We start from the raw sequence: 7,459 nt of genomic DNA, 5'->3' as shown, positions 1-7,459 counted from the left end.
GAATGTGCCGATCGGATCCAAGCTCCGGTCGGCTGTATTGTACACGCTTCTCTGTGGAGCGGGTTGTTGACGTGCTGGTGTGTGTCTCCTGTGCAGAGCTGACACGTTCTATCCGTGTACATAAAATTAAAGCTATCAATATTACAGCATATTCTGCTCATTTTCCCAAGCAGCTACACTGGTGTGTTCCGTTAATGTCTGTCCCCCAAAACCATCCGTATGCACTTTGCACCAGGCCTGACCCTTTTTTTAAAGTTAAAGACGTGGTGTGTCCCCCTGAAGCCGCCATGGCATGGGAGACGGGTGTGAGGGTCTGAGCCTAGACAGTGAACAGCGCGCAGCTGTGAGCCCTGAGGGTCGGAAGGGCCGGTTTTCTCAGAACAGGACAGCCAGGCACGGCGGCTCCGAGCGCCCAGAAGCTCGTCCTGAGCAGCCCGGACGTCTCTCCTGAGAAAAAGCTCTTCCTTTAAGTACGAACCTGGGGTCCTTCCACTTGTGTCCTGCGTGCGTGTAACTATTATAGTAATGGGAAGACATGCCAGAGGCGGCTGCTTTGTAACGTGAACGGTCCGATGCTTCGACTTTCCATGAATCTTTAAAAAGTGATTCAGACGTCAGACAGAGCCGAGGCCGAGGGGCAGTGTCCGCGTGTCCGAGCCCTGGGAGGCCAGTCCCCGGCGGTCTCGCTCTCCGCACGTGCTGCACACGAGGCCGTGAGACCTGGGCCTCGGGCGGGCAGGGACCGGCAGGCGCCTGAGTTTTGTGGCTTCAGGAACACCTGCTCCTGCCCACGCACACAGTGAGGTAAGGTGGACGCGGGTCAGAGGACATGACAGGCTCCCTTCCATCAGAAGACACTGCCCTTGGGGAACTCTGCTCCTCAGTTAGAGGGTCTCTGAGCTCCTGGCGGAGACAGGCTTAACTTTCCCAGCTCCCTCGTTCCCGACGTGCTGGCTCCACCTTCCCCAGGGGTGAGCACAGATGCATTCTGTGCGGGGCAGATGGCTTCGGCCCCGGGGGTGTGAGTGCTGGTCCTCACGCCCCCTCTCCCCACGTCCGACCATCCAACTCGTCCGTATTGGGACCAAATGAAAATGTGTCCCGTGTGCCTGTGCAGCACAGAAGCGACCCCTGGAATCACCTTCTATAAAGGATGTGTGTGACCCGCCCAGACCCTTGGTTGGTTGAAAGTAAACCTTCAAAACTGATCAGGTCCCCGCGATGTTCACTCCTAAAAGTTGAGCGTGATGCCTTTGGAGGGAATCCACCATTTCCCATGACTTACACATTTATTCTTTTATAAAAAATATATTTTTTATTGATTTATTTTACAGAGAGGAAAGGAGAGAGAGAGAGCTAGAAACATCTATGAGATAGAAACATCGACCAGCTGCCTCCTGCACTCCCCCAACTGGGGATGTGCCCACAACCAAGGTACATGCCCTTGACCGGAATTGAACCTGGGACCTTTCGGTCCACAGGCCGATGCTCTATCCACTGAGCCAAACCGGTTTCAGCCACGCGTATGTTCTCTCCCAGCAAAGCACTGAATCCACTTGGTGAACTGGAGGGGGCATGCTCCATGCCCAGCTAGCCAGGAACCAGGCCGAGTCAGTATCACCGAGTGGGCATCTCCAGCCACTGCAATGGGTTTGCTACGTGTTCTGGGCAAATCCAGGCATTCATTCATGCCCCAGTGGAGTTTGCTTTTTAAAAAGAGTAGGAAACAGGCCCAGTGAGAGCAGAACCCCGATTCCTATGCCCCTGTTCATGTTCCCCCCAGAAACCCAGGGCACCTCAACTGGGCGCACCTCTGTCTCTGCTCACAGGCTGGCATCAAAGCAGAACCAAACCCTAACCGGCATCGACCTTGAAGAAAGAGATCTGTGGCACCTCCAAAGCCACGCCCTTCCCGCGTGACACGGTGGGACGCCGAGAAGTCCGGCTGGGAGCTGGGCCTGGGGTGTCCCCCTGTTACAGAGAACCAGAATAATCACAAAATGCCAGAGAGTTTGGAGTCACATTTCATTCACCGGAGGGCTTAGTGAAAATGGATTCAAATTCTAAGCAAGGCTACACACAGGCTTCCCTTTTTATTGAAGAGCCAGCCCCATGGGCACTCAATGGTTATCTCGCTGCTGGCCTTGAAAACAACACAGTTCTATCCAATTAAAAAATGCACCTGGCATGGCATTGAGAGTATGGGCATATCTAGTCTCTGGTCTACAAGGTCAGACGGCTAAGTTTATCTGCCTCATTATTCAAGCAGGCTAACACAGGCTAGAAAGCAAAGTTACTTTTTTAGAATAAGAGGCCATCTAAAACCGCAGCAGAGAATTCCAAACAGCAGTTTTACAAAATAGGGGTTCCCCTTCTCACCTCCATGAGGGCTCTGGGGAAGGGACGCTGGCGGGCTCAGCCGTCCTGTGGGCTGGTCCGTGGGGCCTGGGCTCTGCATACCCACGCCCTGTTCTCCCAGAGTTCCGGCCAGAAAAGCAAACGGGTTCACCCGGGCTTCACTGCTCTGTGGGAGGTGAGTCGTGGGAGGGGGGCAGAGAGGAGATGAGGAGGGTATGGTCCTCCCATTTCTCTCTCAGAGGGGCCTGTGAGGGCCAATGTGGCTCCACTGCATAAGGTTTGGGATTCTGCCCGACACCCAGCCTCCCTGGGGATTCTGACCATTGCAGGGGTGGCTCTGCTGGTTGGAGCAGCGTCCCCCACGCCGGGAGGTTCTGGGTTTGGTCCCGGGTCAGTCTGGGCAATTAAGGGAGGCAACCAGTCATTGCCTCTCTCTCCCTTCCTCTCTCTCCAAAGTAAATAAACACGTCCCTGGTGAGGAGTTTTAAAAATGAGTAATTAACATTGTCTCCCGTGATAGGCACTCGGTTCCTGGGAGCGGTGGGCTGTGTGTCTGGGGAGGATTCCCTTCATTTCTGTTTGTTTACTTTCCTCCTCCTCAATTCTGAGGAACAAACTTCATAATCAACGTTCAGAGAGGAAGTTAATCAGAATGGCTTTTCATATCCACCCCCGGAGCTCCTTCAAAGATGTTGTAAATATTCAAAGTGAAAACAGAACAGCAGGCCTCTGGCGATGAACAGCGGCTCTGAGACCGAGGCGTCGGGCACAGGCATGGTCTCCGGGGCACAGGCACAGGCCGAATGCCAATAGGATGGGGTGGTCGCGGCCGTCCCTCAGGGAGAGAGGGAGGGACTTGTACCAGAGGGGCCGCTGGTGCTAGGAAAGACCCACTGGGAATAGGAATAAGAGCGAATGTTCTCACCACGGCCCATGCCACAGGGAGGCGCCTCAGGAGAGCTGAGGGCCTGCAGGAACTCGCTGGGAAGGTGGAGTCCGAAGGTTCTGACCAGGGGCACGTGAGTCTCCGTTGCCAGAGCTGCCCTGGCCTGCAGACTGCGGAGCGAGGTCCTGAGGGGGGACTCGGAGTGACACAGAGATAGGGCGGGCAGGTGTGGCTATGGCGGTGAGACTCTGTCAGCACCGCCTACGAAACATAACCATCTGCCAAGACCGGTGTGGCTCAGTGGATAGGGTGTCAGCCTTCAGACTCAAGGGTTTCAGGTTCGATTCCGGTCAAGGACATGTACCTTGGTTGCGGGCACATCCCCAGTAGGAGGTGTGCAAGGCAGCTGATGGATGATTCTCTCTCATCTATGTTTCTAACTATCCCTCTCGCTTCCTCTCTGTAAAAAAAAATCAATTAAAAATATATTTAAAAACAAACAAACAAACAAACCCACATAACCATCTTACAACTAAGAGGCAGGATGAATGTGTTGCTTCGAGTCCAGAATTATTGTCAGAACCTGGTGAATTTTCAGCAGAAATTTAAAAACATCTGTCGTCTCTCTTCTTGGAAGCAATCTGCCAGGATGAATATCCAAACAAGCCCATACCCATTCCTTGTCCGTAGTCAATTCTCCACGTCGTCCCTCCAGCTTCTATAAACAGGGAGACTCAGGGTGACAGACATACGATCTGTGTACTGACAAGACCCCGAAACGACCATAGTCAGTGACAGCTCGGACAGGTTCTGCTCTGAGAGAAATTGTTTGTAATAACAGAACCATGTTAATGCCCAGTCGGGGGAAGGGGTCAGTCCCACCCCTCCCTGTGGGATGACTCGGATCCACGGGAGGAGGCGGTCTGTGGGCCTCTCCCACAGGCTGGAGAGCTGGGCACGCCCATGGAGGAGTGGCTTGCAGAGGCGAGGGGACCCTGGACAACCGTGGCCAGGCCGAGCTGTGCTCTCCACCGACCCCGGGGCTAATGGAGTGGCTGAGGCTCAGCCCCTGGCACCTACAAGCAGCCCTGGCGACATGGAACTCCTCTGGCTTTTTCCGGACGGGGCCAGAACTGTATGGAGGCGGGTGAGGAGGCAAGTGAGACAAACAAGCACACGTCTGCTCTTAACTGACCAAATGCAGCTCCAACAGGTTTGTTACAGTAAAGCTTCAGTTTAAAAAGATTAAAATTATGAACAACAAGTACATAACTATCAACAAGTGAGTCTAAAAATCAAGTGAATTAAAAATCTGATGTACAGAATAAGCTGGTGAATATAGTAGAATCAGGGGCATAGAAAGGGAGTGGACTGACAGTTCTCAGGGGGAAAGGGTGTGGGGGTGAAGGAAGAGACTGGACACAAATCGTACGCCTATGGATGAGGACAGTGGTGGGGGTAAGGGAAGAGGGTGGGATGGGAACCAGATGGAGGGGAGCTATTGGGGGAAAAAAGAGGAACAATTGTAATAATCTGAACAATAAAAATGTACTAAATTAAAAAATAAATTAAAAAAGGAAAAGAAAAAAGAAATAAAATAAAAACATGTTTTTAAAGAAATCCGGGCTCCCTTAGCCGGCTTTCTAAGCGGTAGGATTGAATACTCCTCCCTGTTAAATAGAGCTTAACGTTTTTTCTCAACACCCGAACCAGGGGTGGCCTAGTCTTTCCTTTTCCCATCCCGCACATGGCCGGGTTCCTGCGGGTGAGCCACGCGTGGTCTCCGGGTCTGGGAAGGGTGCAGAGGTATGGTGCTGCTAACCCCTGACAACTCTGAGAAGCAGATGCTACCACTGCCCACAAGTCACCGACGAGGAAACCAAATGTCAGAGAGGTTAGGTCACCTCCCCAAGGTCACACAGCGGAGGAGGGGGCAGCGCAGGCTCCAGGGCGAGCTAGGGCGGGCGGAGGCGGAGTCTCAGCCCAGCCTGGGGGCGGGGCTCCGGCACCCGTGGGTGCAGGTTCTCCTAAAGCCCGTGGACTGTGCTCACTGTCTGAAGCCCTTGCTTCCGGCACGGGAAGTGCTTGCTGTCGATGGTTCCCCGGTTCCCTTTCCTCCAGACACCTCTGTTCCCTGCGAATGCTCCCTGCATCCTCGGCCGAGGAAGCCCGCCCAGCCCCGCCCAGGCCCGGCTACAGGCTGGTGAGCCCTCCCTGCCCGGGGCAGGCGCTCTGGTGGCAGGGCCCAGGCCGCCCCTCAGAGTCCAGTGTCAGTGGCCTTTGCCTTCTGGCCGACCCTCTCCTGCTCTTCCTGGGACGGGGCGAAGGGGAGTAGGGCTCTGCTGCCCCCTTTCCACCTTAAAAATAGATTTTCCTAATTCCTGCAGCCAGCACAGCCAACCCAAAGGCCCCCCGGGCCCAGTACACGAGGTCTGAGTGTGTGGCCGCAAAGAACAAACGTTTCCGTGTTCATAGAAAGGGAGGTTTATTCTGATAGAGACGCGCTGAACAGAGGGCTGGAATAAATGAGTCACCGTTCACACGAAGTAATAGAACATTTTAATAATATTTTACTTTTTTTCTTGAACATTCACTCACCAGACACTGAATAACTGCACAAATTAATCAGAGTAACACAAATAGACCTATTTCTCTTGTTCTCTGAAAGCGAAATATTTCCTGTTGCACACACCAAACAAGTCAGTCCAAGACCAAGGATGTGGCCACCAGCTGCTAGAATATTCGCTGCTGGTGTCAGTGGAGAGAAATGGTGCGCCTGTGTGTAAGGTGCATAAGGGACGTGAAGGCAGCATGGTTATAGGAATGAGTAATTAGGGAACACTGTAGTTTGTTATTCATAATTATGTAAAACAGGACATTGTAAAAATTAAGTTATGAAATTTTTATTAAAACATTTCTTACAAACCCTTACATTGTCTGGGCTGCAAAGATATTCATTGTGGGCCACACGTGGCCCGAGGGCTTTGAGTCTGACATGCAGTGATGCTGTCTACAGTGATGTTTAAAAACGGCATCGGCAGAACATACAAAATGTGTGCCTTCCTCTAGTTCCGTTCCCAAAGAAAGCAGCAGCGACTGGCTCGCACTTCCTACACACAAACCAGCACTCACTGTCCTTCATGGGGATCAAACGGGGAATGACACTCAGTTCGCCTTTGGCTTTCTCTTTGAACTCGCTGTTTGGCCGAGGTTCCATGACGCCAGACCTCATTCTCTTTTTTTAAAACATCGACTCTTCCCAGACATTCTTTCCGATGTCCCGCGTGCATGTCAGTGTGAGCACATGTGAGAGAACACGCCAGTTACAAGTGACACCATCCTCATTCCCAGCAGACGTCCCCTGCGCCCTGTGGTCACTGCTGCCCCTGAGCTTCCTCTTCATGATGTACACTCGCCGGGCCCTGGGGAGCCACCGCAGGCGATCGCTGGGCCCTCCCGGCCGGCCACAGCCCAGCTCGGGCAGCAATTCTGAGAGTCTGTTTACTGCACCCTACCTTGGGAGCTGGGAACCCTCCGTATCTGACTTGACCCGCACCCCTCCCCCACCAGGCACTCTCTGCTCCCCCTCCTGCCTCCAGCAAGGAGCCTGCAGGGTCAGTAAGGATGGCTGGACTCTCAGTCAGCTTCTGTCTGCGGACCCATCCCACCTGCTCGTGCCCGAAGATCCCCTCGTGTCTTGTAGGGCCAACCCGTCTTCCCTCCCGCAGAGCCCACGGCAGCGCCCCTGCCTCCTGCACCCCAGCCTCCAGCGCCCCAGCCTCCAGCTCCCCAGCCTCCTGCATCCCAGCCTCCTGCACCCCAGCCTTCAGTTACCCAGCCTTCAGCACCCCCAGCCTCCAGCTCCCCAGCCTCCTGCACCCCAGCCTTCAGTTACCCAGCCTTCAGCACCCCCAGCCTCCAGCTCCCCAGCCTCCTGCACCCCAGCCTCCAGTGGCCCAGCCTCCTGCACCCCATCCCCCAGTACCTCCAGCCTCCAGCCCCCCAGCCTCTGGTGCCCCAGCCTCCAGCACCCCAGCCTCCAGCTCCCCAGCCTCCTGCATCCCAGCCTCCTGCACCCCAGCCTTCAGTTACCCAGCCTCCAGTGCCCCAGCCTCCTGCATCCCAGCCTCCAGCTCCCCAGCCTTCAGCACCCCAGCCTCCTGCCCCCAGCCTCCAGAGCCCCTGCCACCTGCACCCCCAGCCTCCAGCACCATG

General features: G+C 54.5%; 1 long non-coding RNA gene across 1 annotated transcript; it reads right to left on the bottom strand.

Moving 5' to 3' along the window:
* Window positions 1-5,896: 5,896 nt before the first annotated feature.
* LOC123652869 lies at window positions 5,897-6,221 on the bottom strand. The gene is made up of 2 exons (XR_006742408.1): window positions 6,171-6,221; window positions 5,897-6,020 (listed from the first exon to the last, which is right to left on the bottom strand). It is a non-coding gene; the product is annotated as an uncharacterized LOC123652869 (long non-coding RNA).
* Between the last annotated feature and the right edge of the window lie 1,238 nt (window positions 6,222-7,459).

This window comes from Pipistrellus kuhlii, unplaced genomic scaffold (genome assembly GCF_014108245.1).
Source record: "Pipistrellus kuhlii isolate mPipKuh1 unplaced genomic scaffold, mPipKuh1.p scaffold_m20_p_21, whole genome shotgun sequence".
Taxonomy (NCBI): Eukaryota; Metazoa; Chordata; class Mammalia; order Chiroptera; family Vespertilionidae; genus Pipistrellus; species Pipistrellus kuhlii.
Note: the sequence above shows the minus strand (reverse complement) of the source record. Positions and strands in the feature narration are given on the sequence as shown.